Genomic DNA, 24,121 nt, shown 5'->3' with positions numbered 1-24,121 from the left:
AATTGCTTTACTATTTTGTATTGACTTCTGCCATACAACCACGTGAATCAGCCACAAGTACATGTATGTCGCCTCCCTCTTGAACCTCCTCCCCACCCCTCTAAGCTGTTACAGAGCACCGGGTTGAGATCCCTGTGCCCGTACAGCAGTTACTTGTTTTACATATGGTAGTGTGTATATGTCGGTGCCACTCTCTCAATTTGTACCCCCGTCTTCTTAGCCCGTGAATAGACTTTTATAATTCCTAGTAGCTCAGTTGGTAAAGAATCTGCTTGCAATGAAGGAGACCCAGGTTTGACTCCTGCGTTGGGGGATCCCCTGGAGAAGGAAACAGCAACCCACTCCAGTATTCTAGCCTGGCCCACCTGGATAAAGCAAGATTTGTAAGCAGGATTGGGTAAACTCGAAGCATTGGGATTCCTGAATGGATGCTGGTTGGAGCAGCGCTCCATGCTAAATGGAGCAGCATTTAGGACCGATGGTGGGGTGCTAGGGGAGCAGGACGATGGCAGAGAGGGTGGGTGGAGTGTGTGGGTCGCCACTGTCTGGTCCTGTCACTCTCTGGAGTTTGCTCTCTGCGTTCTCTGCTCAGTTCTCTCCTCCCTGTCCCCAGACTCTGAGGTTATCTGTGCTTGGTGTCTCTCCCATGCTTCATGCTACGGAAGAGGCCCTCATCACAGTGGCAATGACAGAAAGTCTTTTTCTGACAGGTGGTTTGGTGCAGCACCTGAGGGCAGAGCTCTGGAGCCCGGCTGCTTGGGCTTGAATCTCATCTCTATCACCAGCCACTTGCGAGACCTTTAGGGAACCATTTAACCTGTGTTTCTGTTTCTGCCTCTGTAAGAAGTGGGCAGCGGTACAAGTCCCCACCTATGATGCAACGGGCTTGTCCTGGGGATGGAAGGAACAGGTAAAGCACATCAGCCAAGGGCTCTGTGAATGTTTAACAACTGTAGCTATTGCTGTTATGTCCCCCTAAACCTGCCATGGGTAGGCCCTTGAGAGGGGTCTTTGTTGAGCTGAATATTATACAGGATCTAAGAAAGCCAGTTTTTCATAGCCTCTAAAATGTTTTTCATTCGGGGAGTCTCATTTGGCAAGGAATGGGGCACTAGTGTTTCTGTTATATTTTTTCCAAGGTAGCCCATTGACAGGGTCTCTCAAAACTCTCACCCATGAAACTTCCATGGTGGTCCAGTGTTTAAGACTTATGCTTCCAGTGCAGGGGATGTGGGTTCGATCCCTGGTTGGGGAGCTAAGATCTTACATGCCTCATACCCAGAATACCAGAACATAAACAACAGAAGCGTTATTGTAGCAAATTCTGCAAAGGTCATTAAAAATGGTTCACATGAAAAAAGAATCTTAAAAAATTGAGGGGAGTAGAGAGGGGGGAGATGTATAGAGAGAGTAGTATGGAAACTTACAACACCATGTGTAAAATAGATAGCCAATGGGAATTTGCTGTATGACTCAGGAAACTCAAACAGGGACTCTGTGACAATCTAGAAGGGTGGGATGGGGAGAGAGATGGATGGGAGGGGACATGGGTGTACCTATGGCTGATTCTTGTTGATGTTTTACAGAAAACCACAAAATTCTGTAAAGCAATTACCCTTCAATTAAAAAAAATGTGGCAAAAATAAAATTATCCCACCCTGCTGACACTGGGAGATAGGCTGATGCCCCTTTTGGAGAGGTTGGATTCAGCCCTGGGCCCCAAAGCCCTTGGGGAGAGTCTTCCAATGCAGAAGCCAAGGAGAGGGGCCTAGTGGCCAAGATGCTGTGCCTTGGACAGAGCCTGAGGACACACATGTGTTCTGGTGAAATTACCCTAGGAAATTACTCAGGTCTGTTCTGGTGGTGGCCTGAGCACATGTGGATATAAACAGCTTAAAGGCCTGTGTCTGTCTGCAGGGGTTTTGTAAGGCAGTCTTTCAGAGGATCTCTGAGGCCTCTATTATCATTTAGGCAGAGTGAGCTGGGATTGTCCGGAAAGCAGTGTGGGAAGGCTGGGAGGAGTCCACACCCACTTTGTGGGCACCTATGCCTTAAACTCTCCCAGCACCTGGAGCTCCAGGTATCTCTCTACTGATTCCCTACCGACCCCTATATTGTTGTTGTTGTTTAGTGGCTGATCTTGTCTGACTCTTGCGACTCCATGGACTGCAGCCTGCCAGGCTTCTCTGTCCATGGGATTTCCCAGGCAAAACTACTGGAGTGGGTTGCTATGCCCTTCTCCAAGGAATCTTCCCCACCCGTGGATCGAAGCCACTTTCTGCATTGGCAGGTGGAGTCTTTACCACAGAGTCACTGCGAAAAGCCTATAATATTTAATATCTAATGAAACATTGCTTCCCATGGTACATAGTTGGTTATTTAACAATGCAATTCTTGCCCCAGTGGTCCCACAGAACACTCTTTGAAGTGGGTCCCTGAAGTTAAAGGGCTGCAGGCCTCATATGCTGTCGGGCCTTGGCTGCCTGTCCTGTTCCTCTTTCTCTGTGTCTTTGACCAGCAGCAGATTTAGTGAATATTTGAGACCCTTAGCTCCCTAGCTCCTCAGTAGGCCTCTTGTCCTGAATCCATGAGCTCTAATTGCAGGATGCCTGGATCACTCACTAGCTGTGTGTCTTTGGGCACGTGACTTATGCTCTTGAAATCTGTTTCTTCCTTTGTACAATGGGAATATAATAGTTCTTACCTCTTAGGGTTGTTGTGAGACATAAGGGAATCTGTGTAAAGTTCTTAGCAAGGCGTCAGGCTACTGTGCGTTCTAACAGTTTTATTAATAATTAAAGGGTTGTGTGTGTGTGTTCATAGTTTTAGAATCTTAAATCAGAACATTTGGTCCAGTGAAAGATATTTTTCCCTTTGTATTTATATGAGAAGTCTCACATGGTCTAAAAATATACGTATAAAATGTATTTATATGAGAAGTCTCACATTGTCTAAAAATAATATTAACTTAGTTATACTTAACAATTGACTTTTTGGAAATTTAATAATAGAATTACTTGAAATTGTTTTGAAAAGTCTAGAACTGTGGCCGCTGGAGTCAAAGGTTAAGTATTTATTGAAGCATATGATTAATTGGAAGTAGGGATATTTGGGAGCTGCCGTTTTGGTTTTGTTGTACTGAATAATCTAGTTTCATGAATTTAAATACAGTTTCAATGTGGTTGACTCAAGTTCCTAATTACATCACATATCTGCCCTTGAGATTCAGAACTCGTATAGGTGACTGCCTTCTTGTCATGGCCATTTGATTGTGTAAAGGGCATCTCAAACTCAGTTATGTCCCAAATTGTATATGTGATGTCTCCTCTCCCCATTTTAAGCCTTTCATAATTTTCCTCATTTCAAGAAATAGCAATTCCACCCTTCCAGTTGCCCAGGCCATTCCTGACACCTTGCATTCTCATCCACTCCATATGCAATCCCTCAGCAGTGTCTGTTTTCTCTGTCTTCAAAATAAGTCTCAAGTCTGATCATCTTTCCATACCTCTGCTGACGCTGCTCTGGCCCAAGTCCCAGCCATCTCACACCAAGATTATTTCAACAGCCTTCTAACTGGCTCCCGCTCCTACCCCAACTCTATCAGATCATGTCACTCTGCTCACAAACTTCTCAGGGTAAAAACCCAAGTCCTTATCACCATCTGTAAGGCCACCATGGCCAGGCCTCTTGTTACAACCTCTCTGACCCCGTCACCAAGTATTCCTCACCTGTTGGGTTCTTTCCCAGTCATATTCACCCACTTGCACCCTTACACTTACTGTGTTCTTTGCGTCTGCTTTGCACCTCAGTCTTTGCAGCTGCTATTCCGTCTTTCTAGAATATTCCTTCCTCAGATACACTCAAAGTTTAAATCTTTACTTAAATATTATTGGTACATTCTCAGTAAGGCCTTTTCTGGCAATCTCATCTAAAATTTTACCCTTCACCTTGACACTTTACATGCTCTTTTCCTGCTTTATTTTCACTTTTTAGCTCTTATCTGTCTTATAGAGTATATGTTTGCCTATCCTCATCGATCATCTCTAACACCAGAACAGAGATTAGATAAATGCAGAGGTTTTTGTTCACTGCTCTGATCTTGGTACTCAGTTCCTGGCACATTGTTGAATTAAAGAAAGCTTTTAATCAAACAAAGGTGTATTCCCCTAGCATCGACTGTGGTCTAGTGCTGTGGTAGACAGTGGGGGCTTGGGAAAACAAAGTGGTGAATAGTATCATTCCTGACTCTGAAGAGCAGGAAACCTAGTTGGGAAGACCAGTAGGATAAGCAGTTGAGTGAATTCCTTAAACAATCTTTCTGTATGGTTGAAAGAAGTAAAGAAATGGTAGAAGAAAGGGATATTTTATTTTATAAAAATCCATGGGATCCTGGAAGGTGTTTTGATGAGAGAATGCTGTATTATTTCTATGAGGCAGTTTGCACCAAGCTGAAGCATCTCCATCAGGTGTGAGGTTTCTTTTATCTTTTTCGATTTTTTTCCTCAGCCTACTGAAGTGTGTGTGTGTGTGAAATTCGCTCAGTTGTGTCTGAATCTTTGCAACTCCATGGACTGTAGCCCACCAGGCTCCTCTGTCCATGGGGTTTCTCCAGGCAAGAATACTGGAGTGGGTTGCCGTTCCTTTCTTCAGGGAATCTTCCTAACCCAGGACTCCTGCATTGCAAGCATATTCTTTACCATCTGAGCCACCAGAGAAGCATAATTGACGAATAAAAATTGTATACTTTTAGGGTGTACAACATGATGATTTACTGTATATATGCACATTGTAAAAGCTTAAAGCATTGATTGTTTATGTGAAGTATAGTTGATTTCCAATGTTGTATTAGTTTCAGGTGTGCAGCAGATTTATTCAGTTTTATATATATTTTTCAGATTCTTTTCCATCATAGGTTATTACAAGATACGGAATATAATTTCTTGTGCTGTACAGTAGGTCTTGGTCAAACCATTTTTACAAGTGGGAACTTTCACAAAAAAATAAAGGTTCCAAATGCCAAATAACCATTACAGAGCAAAATGATGGTCTGAGGTTTCTGAAGGAGGGAATTATGTACCCTCTGGATACTCAGGACCCCTGCAGAGTGCTGTGATATGGGGAGAAGGAAAAGGCCCACTTGTTTTCCCTTTGCAGAGTTTAAAATCAAGTTTAAATTCTCCCAAGGGCTTTAGAGACAACACCTTTTGTAATTGGCAGCAACGAGAAGTGAAATTTTACATTCCAGTGCCTGAACTCAGAGCTCATTGAAGCACATGCAGACAAAGCTTCCAGAGTCTTCACTTAGAACTCTGGAGCAGGCCTGCAGTATTTTACATAAATAAAAACTACATTTGGCAAAACATTGTATTTCTCTCCAAGTCCCTCCGGGTATATAAGGGCTTGTTAAGTAATTATAATCCATTATAATGCTAATCAGCAGGCTGCACCTGTTTGAAATCTAATTTTCTGGCAGGAACTCACGAAAAGTGAGCAAAAGTCTGCATTGTGCTGGGAGAACAGAGGGGACAGGGACAGACTATTGTCTTTGAACTTTGCCGACCTCTAAATAGAATGGAAATTCCGGACAGAGTATGATTGATCTCTGTGGTATCTATTGCCTGGGAGGAGGAGGGGCACAAGCCTGTCACCAGATCCAAGTTCAGGAATGAAGACCTCGGGAGGGCTCACCTCCCCTCCTGGTCCCGTCAACCTCACCTTGAAGTCTCAGAGAGGTAGTTTTGAAGCTACTGAAAGGTCACTTTCCTTTGCCCGCAAGGAATAAACTCATTGAGCTACTGACCCAGGCTCTGGATGTAATCAGATTTAAGAAGAGTTTGGAAAAATCATGGCGGGTGCACCTATGATTAACTATTGAGGGAAAAATAGACTTGGAGCTTGCTTATGACCTACTTGAGTAGATGTGTTTGTTTATTTCAGACGAGGGCGCCTCTTGGTGCCATTGTCTCTCAGACATAAGTGTCTTAAGCAGGCGTCTTCCCCACCTTCCCCACCAGTCAGAATATGAGCTGCTCGGAAGGAGCAGGTTAGCTCACTCACTCATCTGTGGCTTGAGTAAAAGGCTGCCTGTTTGGAATCTCAGATAGACAGCGCTCTTTAATCAGACTAGCTTAGATTCTGCACCTTTTAGAAACGCATCTTCCAGTCCAGTTCTGAAAAGAAAGATGGTGGAACTCACAAAAGATTCTAACCAGTGGACAAAGAGGAGTCTTCCTTCATTGTTCCAGCCATCCTTTCAGCCAGTTAGCGAATATTCATTGAACACTTTATATGCCAGGCACTGTGCTAGAAGCGGATCCCTCATCTCATGGAGCATATGGTCTAGTAGAAGATACAGTATTAATCAAAGAATAACATAAATATACAGGTATAGAAAGTTACAGCTAAAAAGGAGAGTTGTTCACAAGCCTTTCAGAGTCTGGGGACACCTAAACCTCACCTCTTCAGAGCTGGATTGACCAACACCTTTTTTCCCCCAAGAAATTCACTGAATGGTGACAGGTGACTTCTACTACGGAGTAGCATTGGACCTTAGATTCCACATGTATGAGAGCAGGAGAGCGTAGGCTAGAGACTTTGTAAGGCCTCTGTAAACAATGGTCCTGACTTGGCTTTCTGCTTTTGTGGCTTTGACTGTTTTCAACTAGTGCAGGATAATATTTTATTTTTATTGTTTTCCATGAAGCTAACTCTCATCTCCTCTGAGAAACTGTCAGTGTCTGCTTTCCCCCCTTCTCATCTTTCTTTGTTGTTGTGATCAAAAGCACAAATGTATTTTGAAAGCTCACTTCTTTGCCTAGTGTTCAAGGCCCTCAAAAATACATTTATTAATATTTTTAAAATGGAGCCCTCTCTCTGTATCCTTGAGCCATTTGAAAGATATTCTGTAAACAAATAAAGCAAGCAGAATTTATAGAATGCTGGGTTTATGAATCCATCTCTCTACCTTCCAGACTGATGAGCCTTTAGACCATTTTGGGAACCTAATAGAATCATCAATCAGCCGGCAAGGATGGAGCATGTGATCGGCCAGTATTTGCTAGTGTTTTTCAAAACATTGGAGTCTTGTAATGTTTTCAGGTTGCTGTGATCAAAGAATTTGGGAAATGTTACAGAGTCAAATATACATTAGTATGTTAAAGACCCCAAGATGGCCTATAGTATAACTCTGTATATAACCACCTATTCCCCAAATTATTTTGTCGTAGAATGCTCTTATTTGTCAAAATTTATTAGCACCATAGAACTAATGTTTTGTGGACAAATTAGGAATGGACTTTCTTCAAGTGGGTCATTTGGGTATTCAAAAGTAATACCCTTTTATGAAACAGTGAAGTCGAAGAACTGTGGGACTTTGAAGGAGAGAGGGAATCACTGTTGATTCTAATAGATGGCAGGGGCTTCTTGGCAAGATTTGGATCTAGTTCTCATAGAAAATGTAATCTGAATAGATAGGCAAGGGAGTCTCTCTAAGTTGAAAGAAGAGCATAAAGAATGTTAGGCCATTTCTAGCATTTTGGGTTATGAGGGAAGTCAGGAAATTAGTGAGATTAAAGTAAGAATGCAATCCAAAAATAATTGCTTCACTAAAAATAATATACACACAAAACTCAAACAATAATATAGCCAAAGAAAGGGAACAGTGCATAGAACCTGGTATTCATTCATTAATCTATCCATCCATCTAGCCCACCAGCCAACTAGCCAGCCAGCCATTCAACAAATATTAATATATGTTGAATACTTTCTATTTTCCAGGAATTTTGTTCAGAGCAAAGTTTTGACAAAATTGCTCATGATGTATTGGACTGTTTATTATCAAGGAAATCTACCCAGAGGGCTAACCTCAATCTCTTATGCTGTATTTCCAGTTAATTTTCTATTGTTTATTTCTTGATAGACTTAATAGAGATGGAGAATAGCTTCGTAGCATCCTTCATGTAATTGAGTAGTGGCTTGTCCAAATTCATGAATGTTAAAAACTAGTGTAGTCTTCTGAGTCAGTCCATCCTAGACTGAATTCTAGTTTTATCAGTTTTGGCTGCACGCTATTGGGCAAATTATTTAACCTCTCTGTACCAGTCTCATTATCTATAAAAGGGAAATAACAGCTATCTTGTAGAGTTATTATAATATTAGATGAGCAATATATTGGGTTGGCCAATAAGTTTAGATTTTTTCATAAGATCTTATGGAGAAACCTGACTGAACTTGTTGGCCAACCCAATAAAAGTGCCCAACTTCTAGCGAATTTAAAAACATAGTAGTTAATTATTATTGGTAAATATCTGCAATTAATCTTTATTACCAGATAAAGGTAAAATTGTGCTTCTGTCCTAAGATTTTGTTCAGTAATACTCAACTGAGGAATCTTAAGCAAAACCTTTTTTCAATCCCTACTTCCCTCCCTCTCTGAAATGAGCTAGCAACAGGAATTTGAGGTTGCTAATTCCGTGTGTGCAGAACTAGAACCCCACTCTTGGCCCTTCTTTAGGTGACGCCCTTGGAGTGGGAGGTGCAGGAACATAGATGACCTGCCCTTGGACTCTCTTTGGTCCTGAAGGATGGACCTTCCCTACACCTCTTGTCTTTTTGGGTTTTTGGCCATGCCACACAGCATGTGGGATTTTAGTTCCCCAACCAGGGATCGAACCTGTACCCTCTGCATCCCTGCATTGGAAGGGCAGAGTCTTAGCCATTGGACCACCAGAGAAGTCCCCCCTTACCTTTTTAAAAAGCAGAGACAGCATTGCATTTTTATCTGAACATCACCTGCTTTAGCTTGTGGGCCTAATGTAGTACTGAGTCTTGAGGGTTTTTTAACAGCCATATTTATTGTGGTCCAGGGCTTCCCTCATAGCTCAGTTGGTAAAGAATCCGCCTTCAGTGCAGGAGACCTGGATTTGATCCCTGGGTTGGGAAGATCCCCTGGAGAAAGGAAAGGCCACCTACTCCAGTGTTCTGGCCTGGAGAATTCCATGCACTGTACAGTCCATGGGGTCGCGAAGAGTGACTTTCACTTTCAGGTGTACCCCCATTTCTCTGGGTCAAGGTAGCTGCCTTCATTGCCCTACTGTGTGTCTCTTCCGTGAACCCAGCCTTCAATGCAGTGCTCACTGACTGCTCTGTTATTACAGCTCATAGGCAGCACCCAAAGCTACTCCACTGAGAGAGTAGGACTTTGCTTTTGACCCAGACGTTGGAATTGCTGGGCTTCCCTGGTGACTCAGCTGGTAAAGAATCCACCTGCAATGCAGGAGACCCTGGTTCAATTCCTGGGCCTGGAATATCCGGTGGAGAAAGGGATAGGCTACCCACTCCAGTATTCTTGGGCTTCCCTGGTGGCTCAGCTGGTAAAGAATCTGCCAGCAATGTGGGAGACCTGGGTTTGATCCCTGGGTTGGGAAGATCCCCTGGAGAAGGGAACAGCTACCCTCTCCAATATTCTGACCTGGAGAATTCTTTGGCCTGCATAGTCCATGGAGTCTCAAAGAGTCGGACACGCCTGAGTGACTTTCACTTACTTACCAAGAGTTGAAGAATAGCCAGTCTTTTGAAAAGATTCTATATATACTTGTAAGGAACATTTACTTGTTAATTTTCTAAGACCCTGGTCTTTAAGCTCAGATTTCATTTTAGATAACTTACATTGAAGTAACAAAACTAAACGAGGCAGATTACTCATCTTCCCTTCTTTATGGATAAAGAAGCTGCCTTTTCCCCCCAGAAACTGCCTTTTTCTTTTCCTCAGTCTGAGAAGTTCTTTCTTTCCTTCAAGTCTTTCTTTAGACTTCACCCAGGAGCAGGAGGTCTGGTTCTTTTGTGGCTTTGTGACTTTGCAAAAATTCACTTAACAGCCTCAACCTTTATTTCCTAGTTTATGAAAAGCATTACTATTATTTTTCACCTTAGAGAAGACGATAGCGTTTAAGTTCCAGGTGCCTGAGTACTAACTCATGATGATAGTGTTAGAATTGGTTTTGCGTCTTTATTAGTCTGGGTCTCTGGGGTCCAGAGGATTTGTGTGGGAGTTGCACAGTGGCACTAAATCCCCTTTCTGAGTGCTCAGAACCAAGGACAGTCTCCCTCCATCCCAGCAGCTTATAGGATAGAGTCCAGCCCCATTATCCTGCCAGACATTAAAAGCCCTGCATGGTTCCCTCGCTCTCTCTGCCCCGTTTAATGGATCCCACATCCTCTGTGCTGGGAACTGCCTCCGCCAAGGCTTGTTTCTGTCCTTCATGCCCGATGTTTCATGGTGCTCTGATCCCCCAAGTCCATCTTCTTGGGATAGTCTCACCACCCAGCCAAGTCTTGTCCTTTTGGGGCCATCGTTTCTAGAACTCTCCAGGCTAACTTTTGGCCTTTGGAATCCTGGTAACATTTTCCACTTGTGCCCCCCAGTTACTATTTATTGCTGTCTAGCACTGACGATCCCATCCTCTCTCTGTTCTCTTACAGAGGTAGCAAAGGTCCTGGAGGAGAGGAAAAACACGCACCATTTTGTGTTAATGCTTGGCATGTTGCCTTGAATATAATAGACACTTGCTGGGTCGAAACATTTTAACATTAAATACAATAAGATTTACCTAAAAAATAGATGCTCTTTAGATACTTGTTCTGGAGTGTTCTCTTTCCTCCTGTGACAGAAAAGAATGTAATATTTAAAGAATCACACACACACATCTGCACGTGCTTTATAAAAGAAAAAGCAAGAGAGGGTGCTGATACGTGGGGAAGATTTTTATCTTTTACTTTTATTCAGCACTTAAAAAATTAATAAACTTTATTTTCCAGTGCAGTTTTGTTGTTGTCATTTAGTTACTAAGTTGTGTCTGATTCTTTTGCAACCCCATGGACTGTAGCCTGTCAGGCTCCTCTGTTCATGAGATTTCCCAGGCAAGAATACTGGAGTTGGTTGCCATTTCCTTCTCCAGAGGATCTTCCCGACCCAAGGATTGAACCCAAGTTTCCTGCTTGGCAGGCAGATTCTTTACCACTGAGCCACCAGGGAAGCTCTGGAACAGTTTTAGGTTTGTAGAAAAATTGGAAAGGAAGTATCGAGAGTCCCATAAAACCCCTCTGACCTCCAACCCCAAGGTTACCCTATTATTTTATATATATTTTGACTTTAAGAAAAAGGGGGAAAGATGCAACACAGCTACTGCACATTGAAGTAGGGGGTGTCATGGTTAAATGCAGAGAGTTTGCATTAGAGGGAGGTGGGTTCCAAACCTGCTTGTACCACTGAACCAGCTGTGTGACCTTTTGACAAATTGGGTAACCTGTCTGAGCCTTTGATGCTTCATCTGTAAAATAAACTCAGTAATATCTATCTAATTGTGTTGTTTGGAATAAGTCATAATGCATGGAAAGTGCTTAGAAAATTGCTTGTCACATGATAAGCACTTTAAAATGTTAGCTATTATTGTTATTTTAATTCTATTATAAAAAATACATTGTAGATTATGTGGCTTGAGACTTATGATGTTGTCAGAGTCCAGCTGATTTGATTCTGTTTGTTAGAGGGTGGCTTCGATGTGGGGTTGCTTTTTATATGAGGGTTATGTTCGGGCTTCCCTGGTGGCTCAGAGGGTAAAGCGTCTGTCTGTAATGCAGGAGACCTGGGTTCGATTCCTGAGTCGGGAAGATCCCTTGGAGAAAGAAATGGCAACCCACTCCAGTACCCTTGCCTGGAAAATCTCATGTATGGAGAAGCCTGGTAGGCTACATACAGTCCATGGGGTCGCAAAGAGTCGGACACGACTGAGCGATTTCACTTCACTTCACTTATGTACCAATAGATGGTAGTTTTCGTTGTAATGAGTGACGAGGAAAATGACAATGGTTTGCCAAGTTTGTGTTTGCTGTCTGCTTTCAAGCATTTACAGACCAGCATACATTCACAAAATGCTGTATTCACAGTGGCTTGTTTGTCCTTTGTCAACTCAGCTCCGCCACTAATGGGCTCTGTGACCTTGGGGAAGAAATGTAACCTCTCTGAACTTCAGTTTCCTCTATTGTCAAACAGGAATAGTCTTATAGCCTCTGCTTACCTTGTGGGGTTAAAAGACTCAGTTACTCTGCCTCTGAGAAGTGAAACATGTCACACATGCATTAAGCAGTGATGAACCGCTTTGGGATTGGGGGAGGGATGTGGCATTTCATGGGAAATTTACAGATGGGGTAACTGAGGATAGAGGTTGTCCCCTGGCAGGGACTAAAGTGGGTCTTATCTCCCCAAGTCCCTGATAACACTGAGTGGTGAGCAGCATTTGAGTTTCTGAGCCAAACAGTCTGCCTCACTCTCAAGTTGTTGGGGCTGAAGATTTAAAATTGATCTGCTGGCTTTGTTTCTAGGAAACGGGCGTCTTGGAAGCCCACCCCACAAGCAAGAGAACGTGTCTCTTTTTCTTTGCTTCCTTATCCCTTCTTGGCTCTTTAAATTTTTGTCTTTATCACTGCTTATCATATGACTGGGCACAGACAACCATAACACCAACTATTTTAAGGGGAAAAGGGGAGGAAGACAGATAAGACAGTGATTCAGAAAGGATCAGCAAAGTGGAGTCACATGGTCGTCCCCTGTGGGTAAGATGTGTGGCAGTTTTTAAGACTGAGAAGGCCTCCTGAGTGCCTGGAGAATAAATTAGGTGCGTTGAGAGCACATTTTAAAGCCCTTCCCCGTTAGGAGAGATTCAGAGCCCAGACACAGCACACGGACCACACATGTGTGACCTACTGCCCTGCTCTGTGTCTATGTGTGCTCAGTGCAGTGGGGACTCCAAAGAGAGGTCTTGGCACCTGCCCCCAGGAATAGGAAAGGGAAAAGTAATGCCCACTTGAAAAGACTGATCACATAAGTTTCAGAGTGAAAGGAAACTGGGTCTTGTCCTAACCTTTTTGGTAGAGGTATGAATTAGTGAAGTCTTCTTTTTAGAGAGCAACCTGGCAGGTGTGATCTGTAAAAACAAAAATATGTATTACAAGATATAATCCAGGTAATGTGTCTAATTGACTCCATTGATAGTTATCAATTATATGGATACATTACACTGACACTATTTGAGATCCAGATCATAGCTTGTCTCTGATGGCTGCAGGGGTAGCCCTGTGGGTGTGCACATATCCTTAAGAATTGATGCTTTTGAACTGTGGTGCTGGAGAAGGCTCTTGAGAGTCCCTTGGACTGCAAGGAGATCCAACCAGTCCATTCTAAAGGAGATCGATCCTGGGTGTTCATTGGAAGGACTGATGCTAAAGCTGAAACTCCAATACTTTGGCCACCTCATGTGAAGAGTTGACTCACTGGAAAAGACTCTGATGCTGGGAAGGATTGGGGGCAGGAGGAGAAGGGGACGACAGAGAATGAGATGGCTGGATGGCATCACCGACTCTGTGGACATGAGTTTGAGTGAACTCCGGGAGTTGGTAATGGACAGGGAGGCCTGGTGTGCTATGATTCATGGGATCGCAAAGAGTCAGTCACGACTGAGCGACTGAACTGAACTGAACTGAACTGAAACTTAAATTAAGAACTTTGAGAACTTTTATCTGTCTTTCATAGGAGGATCTGTTTTTGTTTTTGATGGGAAAAGACGTGAGATAAGGGGATAACACCTCTTGATGTTGTTGTCTTGTTGAGTTTTTCAAACTAAGGGTCAGGCCCTGTCCATTGAGGTCATGAGATCACTTAGATGGCTCTCAAACAGCGATTTTAGAGTTGGAAATAGAACAATATCAAACTGATCAGAATGCATCACAGGCAGTAAAGGTAAATATTACTTTAGAAAACCTCTGCTTCAGTTTTGTGTGAGTTTTATTTATATGATGACCTTAATTCTTACTGTTAGGCTGTGAAAGTCGCTCAGTTGTGTTTGACTCTTTGCAACCCTACAGGTTGTAGCTTGCCAGTCTCCTCTGTCCATGGAATTCTCCAGCAAGAATACTGGAGTGAGTAGCCTATCCCTTTTCCAGGGGATCTTTCTGACCCAGGAATCGAACTGGGGTTTCCTGAACTGCGAGCGGGTTCTTTACCGACTGAGCTACCAGGGAAACCCAATTCTTACTGTGGGTCCTAGTAAAAATTTTTTTAAAAATTGAGAAACATTGGTCAAGAACACAATTTCTGATTTAATAGACTTGCGATGAGTATCAATAAGAGGGAGATGAAAAGGAAAGAAGATAGGGTTCTCTCTATTCAATAAGCTTCCAGTTTTCTCACCTTCATAATTCCTTAAAGGTCACTATTGAAGAATGGGATAGACTGCTTCTGAAAATCCTGCTTTACTGGTTCCTCAGTGAACAAAAATTCACAAGTGACCTGATGAACTGAAATATCTTGTGTTCTCCAAGAGTTCCCATCTCCTGACACCCCTGCGAATGGCATTCAGTATCAGATAATGGTGCATCAGGGTTCATGATTTTGAACCATCTGGAGTTCAAGGTTAGAGAGCTCAGTTCGTGCCCTGTGACACATGATGGGTTTCTCCAGAACTGTCTTCAGCCAGCACAAGACAGTTTTATACTTTTTGATCAAGCATGTAGGGTCTTGGGTGACACTGCATAAGGTTAATACATTTATTAAAAAAGCTGTACTTTTCCTCTTGATTCTCCCATCAAACCTGTATCATAGTAAATACATGTTCTCCATCTTAATTTGACATTTGAGGAAAAAGACCCAGGGAAGTTAAATGATGAATCGGAGCCTGGGGCAGATGAGTGAGTACCTGGGTCTCTTGGTTTTTTGGAGAAGGCTCTTCGGTGCACATGTGCAGGTATATTGTCTCCCAAACACACTGGTCTTGGAGGCCCAGGGCCTGGTTCAGATGGTATTGATATCAATACCATTATACCTTTTATTTATTTATTCATTAATTTACTTATTTGGCATGTGGGATGTTTGATCTTTTTTTTGGCACATGGGATCTTTAGTTGTAACATGCGAGGTCTTAGTTGGGGCCTGTGGGATCTAGTTCCCTACTAGGGGTGGAACCCAGGCCCCTAGGATTGGGAGCTCAGAGTCTTAACCACTGGACCACCAGGGAAGTCACCACCATTATACATTTTATACCATTATGTATTTATACGTTGAAACTCTATTCAAAAGGCATTTGAATGAATGAAAATTCCCTTCTACCTTCCTTTCCCCCCTCTTCTTGCTTCACCACCTCCTCTTTTTCTTAGAAATGAGCAGATGGAGGAAATGTTCATGGAACATTTTTCCTCTAATTGAAAGTTTGCAAAAACTGCTCTTTAACAATATATACCCACTTAATCCTTATGTATAGATGGAAAACTATAGCATAAGTGTTTTGATCAAGGTAAAAACTCCAGTAGAGACAGAGAAAATATGAGAAAACAGGTTTCCTGATTCCTATCAAGGTGATTACATAGCTATACCATATTGGCTCCAACCATCATCCACTACCAGGCTTCCATCATGCATCATTATGCATCTGTCCCATTTACTGGTCATAAGTTAATGCCAGTACCATGTGTCTCAGACTTTTAGTAAGGGAGGTTGATTGATTTATTTATCTTTTCAATTTGTTCTTCAGCTATTGACTAAGGTTGGGGTAGATGATCAGACCACCATTGGACCATTGCCTGTTTGGTGAGCTGACCATTTGCCTGTCTCTCCGGAGTTGGTCTTTACATGTCAAGGGGATGTTAAAAACTGCAATGAGGGGTAATTTTAAAGAAAATGAGTTCTCTTTTTCTTCCTCTCACTTCCAGAATTCTCTAGAGTGTCAGGATACATTGACTTTGTAATTCAGCTTGCTGTACTGACAGGATCCTTCCTTTCAAGTTGGAGTAGGTTTTACCAAAATATGTTCTACAGAGTAGAAGTTAATAGAATATATACATTCAAAAAAGGAATGCCATGTCAAGTAGATTTGGCAAACAATGGATTAAATAAAGCTGCAACATTTATTGCAGGACTTTTCAGAGCCTTTAATAGGATGATTCCATTAATCTTCAGGATGGCAATTGAATGAATAGTGTTCCCAAACTCATTTGATTATGCACCAGTCTTTTGGGGACAGTCCTTATATCTCTTGAAGTACTGTCATTTAGGAAGTACTAACTGAAATCGGGCCTCTATATTTAAAGCAAATACTACATACATGGGGCTCTTGACCAAGGGAGACTGATATGATGAGCAGGAAGGGATGGATCCTCATTAGTTTTTGTTGATTTTTTTAATAATTAAGTCTAAACTTTTGTTTTTAAAATAGAATCCCAAGTGTTTTTTCTAGGCCTCTGACCCTAAAGAAGGGAGAGAAGCTGAGGCTGGACAGCTGCTTTTACATGGAAAAAGGAGTGCAAATAGGGGTCTCATTCGTAGGATTTTCTACATGATATTCTAGTAGTTCATCCTTGTTCTGTCTTTAGACAGTGACATTTATAAAGCAGTCGCCAAGCTAATGTTATGGTTCCTGAGATTGTTCATATAGAATTACATGGGCTGAGATCAGAGGCCCATGGTTCCTCCTCCTTCCTGACTCAGGTCAGGATGAATAGTATCCAAGAGCAATTTAACTCTTGCTCCTTCTCTTCAGAAATCATTTGTCACTTGGTTATTGCTCCTAATTAACTCTATGGTGGAGGCATATTTTAATTTTGCATTTTCTTGTGTTTATTAGAAGAGATTGGGGGAAAGCTACATGCAAAGATCTGAGTGTGATCCTGGGAGCTGACCTGCAGTTAAAAAACATGAGGGAGGCAAAGATTGTTTCCAGTTTTTCGTGTCTTTGAGGGTCCCTCCAAGGCTGGGGCCCAGTCAGGGTTCCTGGGTTCCTCTTAGCTGACAAAGCCATTTACACTGGGCTGTCCACACATAATGAGTTAGACAGACTGCAGAGGAAGCGATCCTTCACCCAGAGGGTGACATCCTTGCTTCTGGAATTTTCAGATGTCAGTGATAGGTGAAGATGAGCTTTTTTGGCCAAGAGTAATCTTTCAAACTGGGGACTTACCTGTGACCAGGCTATTACTGAGACTATGTCAAGACTTCATGTAAACCTTCAGCTGTGGGTGAGGACCCAACTCACCTGTGCTGAATGGACATATTTCTAGATTACTTCACATTTGAAACGCTTGTCTCCCGCGTCTGTGAGGGATTAGTGCTTTTCCACTTTAAAGGAAAAACAGGCCATAAATTACTGAGGAATTTTATGGGACTGTCCAAAGCACAGACTGGAAGCCAAGGGAAAATAAAACTCCAGCTTCTTTATGGAAAATCAAATGGAAAAGAGAGATTGCTTCCTGAAAAGAGGGAGGCACTGCCTTGCAGGAGTGGAGGGATAAGAGACTTCGGAACTCCTGTTCTGGTGCCCCTGAGTTTATCAGAACTCTGGACCTCAAAACTATTTGAAGGCAAAGGGAAGCAGGTGTTTGAACTGTTTGGAGAGCGGGTGAGAGGAGTGATTATTTTTGGTAGCAAGATTTTTGTGTTTGGATTGTGCCTGTTATAGATCCAGTATGTTAATTTACGTGTGCCTTAGTAAGGCAAAGAATTCCCCAGGTCGTTCATACACCTGCTTCTAATTCGAGGTTCATTAAGTATTAGAGAGGGAAAAGAAGGGGTGGCATGGAAGTTTTCTGAGGCTGGCCAACCAGGGAGAAAGTGAACAGATCCTGCAGGCTTGACCTCCTTATAAATTAGAGACAAACAGAATAGTCTAGAGCGCTGTTATGTTGCAAAACAAAAGAGGACCAGTACGAGAAAGCACATCCTATACATACATAGATCAGTGTCCTTTCTAGAAACTGTTTCCCAAACCAGGAAGACCCAACAAACCTAAGCCTTCAGCTTGTCTCAGCTGAGCTTTTCTGACAGTGGCTACACATGACACTGTCTTTGCTTTCATGCTTTCATCCCATCTCAGAAGAGGTGGGGAGATTGTGACTCGTATTGGGTGGGGGATGGTATTTTTTGGTTTCAGAATTGGAGTGAATTGGTATTTTTTGGTTTCAGAATTGGAGTGAATCTAAATGAATCATAACAGTTGCATTTAATAAATTCTCTTGGGTATTGGCTAATTTTAAACCGGTCTGACAAGTTTTAAGGTCCATGTGGTTTGGGGAAATTCATTGGTGCATTTCCTCATTTGGTCACCCCTTATTTCCCTCCAGCTTCATTCCTTTTCAGCAAGCTGATCTACTTGGCATGGTTATCTTTGATCAGCTGAGGTTGAGAGGAGGGGAGCCTGGGGAGGGGCTGAGCTGAAGGTCATGCAGGAAGCAGTCAGGCCTCTCTTGTGAGCCAGCACCACTGGGAATTCTCAGGGGTCTCTGGGAGCTGACCTTCAGCTTACAGAGGCCACCAGGTGAAGACCACCACTTACTAGGAGGCTCCCAGCTGGCAGACAGAGCTGGAAAGGGGGCAAAACTCTGATTGTGGAAATGAAAGTATCTCAGCATTTTGCATTTCATCAAAGTCACTGCCTCCACTCCAGGTGTGAGCAGCTTTAGCTGGCCTATCCACATTGACTTTCTGCCTTGGCTCTATTATCATGGTGGTTAATGGATGCCAGGTATGTGATTTTTTTTTTTTTTTGGTGGGGGTGGTGAGAAATTATTTATTATCAGAGTGAGATCTTCTGGGCTATGGGGAAGTTCAGGGAGCCCCGAGACAGCTTCATTGGAGAGGATCATTACCAGAATCATCCCCAATCTCAGGTTGTCCACCTCTCCCCTCCCTTCTCTGCTGGATGTTCAGCCCTGTAGATGTTTTATAGCTCACCTGAGCAGGTTCCCCCAGTAGCCTGGGTTTTGATAATCATTTGCCTCACAGGGCAAGCAATACAGTGATTGAAATATTCCTGTGAAGATTTTTAAAAACCAAAAGAAGTAAACAAAACCATTTAAACCACTGAAACAGTTTAAGAGTGCAGAGCCCTTTCCTTGCTTAACACATGCAGTTCAGAATGACATCCATGAAGACCATATTTTTACAGTAAGAGGAGAACTCTGTTCCAGGCCGGGGTTCAGAGACAGAGAGAAGGATGGTTCTGCTTGAAGTAAATTCTGACCTACCCACCAAAGCAAAGCTGGGAAGTAGTGCTGGTAGGTGCAGATACCATCACCTTCTGCATTCTCTGTCTGACACCCACATTGTTCTATTGTGATGGAAGATTTGTTTTAATGAGGAGACAGTGAAAAGCTTAGTCCAGGTTCTCAGGAGCTTTTGAGTAAAGGCAGAATTTGCCCCTCCTTCTGTGGACAGTCACTGCTAGCTGTTGAAGGAGGGAGGTGTCAAGCATCTCTGTTCTTTCCTTTTCTCTTCCTCATTTCTAGATCATTAGATCATTCACTTGTTCTTTTAGTAAATCATTAGAGAGCCCCTGCCTTGGGCCAGGCATCAAGTTATGTCCTGAGGGTATCACTAGGGTCATGACTGATATATGTATGTTGACCTCTGAGGGCTTCTACTCAGATGGGGAACAGATAAGCACATGGGCAGTTATATAGTATGAAAAGTGCTGTGATGTTGGCCGTGGGGATACTTGAAAGGGACCTCAATCTAGATTGTGGGGTAGGGAGAGGTTTTTGGGAGAAGGTGATATTTTAGCAGAGGCCTGAAATGAGAAACTGAAACATGATTGTGCTGTGAGATGGGGTGGCGGGTGGGAGTGCGTTGGAGGTGCGGGCTAGAGTAATGTCTTTTTGTCAGCTGGCCCCTCCCTCCACCACCTTCTCTCTCTTGCTGTCTCCCTTCCTCCCTCTCTCCCTTTTTCTCTCCCTTCTTTCCTTGAGAGTTAATCTTTGGACCATGAGGAGCTGCTTCAGGTGCATAGCAATCTGTGAGTTTGGATTCTATTCTGAGGTAACAGGGGAGCCAGGGAAAGGGTTTTAAGCTGAGAAATAGCTTGACCAGATTTGATATTTATCACCCTGAAGAATGGACCAGAAAATTAGGGGACTGGGGTAGTTAGTTAGCAGGTTAGAGATGCTGGTGGCCTGGAGTGGGAACTGGCAGGGCTGCTAATGATTGGAGAAGGCAGAACTGGTGGTGGGTGGGCTGTGGGGAGTGAGGGTGGCTAGGATCTAAGATGAACCTCACGTTTCTGACTTGAGCAGTGGGGTGACTCTGGGCGAGCTCTCCTGAGATGGGTAATTCAGAGGAACAGGTGTCTTTGTGGGTTTTTGGTAGCTGCTTTAGATCTGCTTTGGGGAATTTCATTTCAGAATAGATAGGGCCGTTTGAGTAGTGAACATGAGTACACCTGAAAGGTCAATTAAGTGATGGAAAGTCTAAAGAGATAATGGGAACCGAGATGAGCATATCACTAACTTCTCCTGCCCTTTTCTCTGCCCCTACAATGTGACTATCAACCTGATTTTACAAGAGTCAGAAAAATCTTTTAGGACCAAATCAGTCAAAGTGGTGGTTCATCCACTAATCCAGGAGAAGAGCTTTGCATCTTTGTTGTAATGAGGGAATTTCCACTTATCTGACTTTTCTGCCTTCCTTATCTCTTTTCAGTTTTCTTGGATTCTGTATGTATGTAAATACTTCATATTGAAATTTTGGGTTTTTCTCTTTTTTTGCTTAAACTTTTAGTATTCTGGCATCTGGCATGTAACGCTCAGTCGTGTCCAACTCTTTGCAACCTCACGGACTCTAGCTCGCCAGGCTTTTTTGTGCGTGGGATATTCCAGGCAAGAATAGTGAAGTGGATTGCCATTCCCTTCTCCAGAGGATCTTCCCGACCCAGGGATTGAACCCAGGTCTCCCGTGTTGCAGGCAGATTCTTTACCATTCTACCTGTGTTCAAATGCATTCAGAATATACAATATAATTCTTTTGAATTATCTAGTGCAAAATGTTCTTAAAATGTCTTTTAAGTTAAAAAATAGAAGAAACCAAAGTTAAGATATTAAATTTTATTTTGGTGTCTGTTAGTAGTATGATGGATAATTTTGGTAGCATTACTGAGGGATCAGGTTTTAAAAATCTCTCCAATGTTGTCACGTTTTGCAGATTGCAAATGAGTGCAACAATTCTTGCCAAATTAAAAAAAAATACACGTTAGTTAAGGGGACCAGTTGTTTCTAAACTTTTCTGGTTTTAAGGGCACAGAATGAACTTGGGTAAATCAAGTGTTAAACAAGTATTAGATGAGGAAATTTTACAGATGTGAAGTCAGAAGGCAAAAATGTTTATATTGAGGGAAATTTGGAGGGAACTCTTTTTCCAAGATAATTGAATTATTTACCATCCAGAAATTTATTCTGGGATTATCTGTAATTTTTTTTCATTTCTCTGCATGTAAGCTCAGGCTCAGTGGATTCAGATCTCACAAATACAATGTCTTTTTAAATTTCAGAAGTCGTGTATCTGTGGGCATTTGTGAGACAGTGCAAGTAAGATGAATAGATACATATTTCAATTGTTTCTCATTCCATTGCCTGTTTCTCCTTCCATTATCTCATTATCAACAAGGTTCATCCTTGAAGCCTAGACAAGTGGAAAGTTTCTCATTTTGAAGTTTAGTTGTTTTCTAATTGGTCACGCTAAAGAAAGGCTTACATTGATTTTGAAAGACAAAACATGTCATTGTTTTTTTCACCCATGCCCAACTTCTACATGGCTGACTGGATATTGTTCAAACTTTCCAAAAGAGAAAAAGGAGAGAGAGAAACACCCTCATTTTGGGTCAGAAGCCAGTCATGGAAAATTTCATCCCAAAAGGATAATTTTTCATAAATATGCAAGCAGCAAATGGCAATGTGACTACAACAGAATCCGCCCCTGGATTTCCATAGACAATATCTTGCTGTAAACACTCAACCTCAGGCACACATATTAGGTCCAAAAAAAGAAAAAACCCTGTAGGATTGAAAGCCTAATTATCCTTTTCCACTGGGATTGAGACTTCTTCCTCTGGGACCCAAGTTGGGGTAGGCACAGGCCCCAATTTTGTTTTTATTGCACATTAATTCATACATTTTTAGAGCATGTCTACTATGCAAAAGGTAGTTTTGCTAGGGAAAACTCTGCCCTCAGCATTTGCAATCCAGTTGGGAAAATAAAATGCACCTATATAAAAACTTAAGTCCATTTGTAGTAAGTGCCAAGCATGTGATTTCTGAGAGAAAGCATTGTCAATTTAAGAAGGTCAAGCTCATGGGTATTTGGGCTGTAATAGTTGGGTTAGTCTTCCTGGGAGAAGTGGAACTCGAGTGATAGGTTGAAAGGTGGGATGGATTGAGGCACAAATGCGGTATTTACATGAAGAAGTGGTGTGGGAAGCAGATGGCCACCAAGAGCTGGGAGCCTGGAGCCTGCAGATGTGTGTGGGACCCTGCTGTGGGTTTGTTGCTTGACGTGAATAGGCACTCTGCCCCCTCCTTTTATCTGGGTTCCTGCCGCCTGGGACAGAGAGGCCGGCTCAGCTCAGCTCTTTCAGGTCTGACCCAAGGACTATGCGACATGAAGGTGAAATCCTTACAGGGTAGAGGTCATGAGAAGTCTGTTTTGCAAATCCAAGCTCCGCCTGTTTCCTGCACTTTTATTTCATGTTATTCGGTCTGGGAAGAGGTTGAGCATCTCTCCATGTTAACAGAGGGCTTTAAGAGAGATTGTAGCAACCGTTGAGAGAAAGGCCAAGAGCAAGAAGCACAGCAGGTGTGTGTTGAGATGAAGACCGAGCGTACAGATTTGAAGCAGTGTTCGCAGATTTGATGATGGCTGTTCTAGAAACAATGAAAGTCACTAGACAGATAAGGAGGGGTGGGTTGATATTGGAACTGTAAATCTCTAGAGGCTGCCAGCTTTGTTGAGTTTGAATGTGAGTGCTAGTCATCCCAGGAGACCTCACTGCAAGATTTGTTCTTTCCAAGTCAGGAGATCCTCGTGTGTTCAGGCTGATAGAATAGGCTCTGTATACCCCTCTCTCCCCTCACTGGGAGGGAGAATGGAAAAGGAGGCGCATACTTCTGATATCCCAGATACAAGCTAATGTATGTCAGGGATGTTCACCCTTGCCCTTCAGGCTCAGACCTGTTCCTTTGACTAATAGTTTTATGGGGCCCAGAGTTAACCATTAAAGTCAAGCTATTTACATGCACAGGACATGGAGACACAAACTGGGAAAGCGAAATAAAGCAGGCTAATAAAGCATGGCCCACTTCTGCCATTAGACCGGAACTCATGCACTCTCAGATATATACACACATCCGTAACTAAGGCACCTTGCTGTTGAGTGATTTTTCAGGAGAATAGAAAAACCTTTGTGTAAATGACCGTATTGTAGAGATTTTCCAACAGTCTTCTACATTTCAGGTCATGAAAATAAACAAGATATAGTTGTCTCCGGGTGCTTATAACAAAAATCTGACTAATACACATAAAGCAGAGTTTTGTCCTAGATGCTCTAAAGTTCTAATATATCATATTTGTTCTTCACTCAACAAACCTTTATTGACTACCTACTGTGTTCCAGGCACTATGTTAGAGGTTTGAGATTTTATACCTCTAGTAACTTAGACACAACAACCTATAAAATGTAATTTAAAAGCAGAGTATTTTCTTCCTATGCTTTTTATAACCACTGTTCATTTGTCTCATGATAGGAAATAATTGTGACTGAATACCTAGGGCTATGTAGTTATTTTAGATTTTAGCCAGGTGGTTTTTTAAATTGTCATTTAGAAATGGGTCCTGTTATATTTACCTGTAAACCAAATCATGGAGTTTTCAGAGTGGCTTAGTGGGCATTTATTTGCCTAACTAGAGGCCAATCAGATCCGTTTTGGTTTTAGTGTTTATACTTAAGGTTAATGCCCCTTTAGACTGTTTGGGCAATTTCACCCTCCCCAGTTATATATACTACCCCATCATTGTGGATACAGGCTTTCCTCCTCATTCAAATTCCAAACCAGCATTCTTTATGGGGAGCAAACTGGATGGTTGTTTTTATTATGAAATAGAAGTGTTTCATTTATTAAAATATAAGTATTTTTTAAAGCAATTATAAATTGACTAATTGAACCTCTTTTTAAAAATGAATTTCTTGAGGCATTGTTGACATATAATAAACTACATGTATACAGTTGATAAATATACCATTTGATAAGTTTGGACTCCATA

At 42.3% G+C, this 24,121-nt stretch overlaps 1 protein-coding gene across 2 annotated transcripts in view; it reads left to right on the top strand.

Annotated features, from left to right (window-relative positions):
- Positions 1–24,121, top strand: part of PRKCE (protein kinase C epsilon) — a 568,938-nt gene that overhangs the window by 5,138 nt on the left and 539,679 nt on the right. The gene's annotated exons all lie outside the window — the stretch shown is intronic.

Source organism: Moschus berezovskii, chromosome 11 (genome assembly GCF_049115385.1).
Source record: "Moschus berezovskii isolate FMDL1 chromosome 11, NW_MosBer_1.0, whole genome shotgun sequence".
Lineage (NCBI taxonomy): Eukaryota > Metazoa > Chordata > Mammalia > Artiodactyla > Moschidae > Moschus > Moschus berezovskii.
The sequence above is the reverse complement of the archived record's forward strand: the minus strand, read 5'-3'. Positions and strand labels throughout refer to the sequence as shown.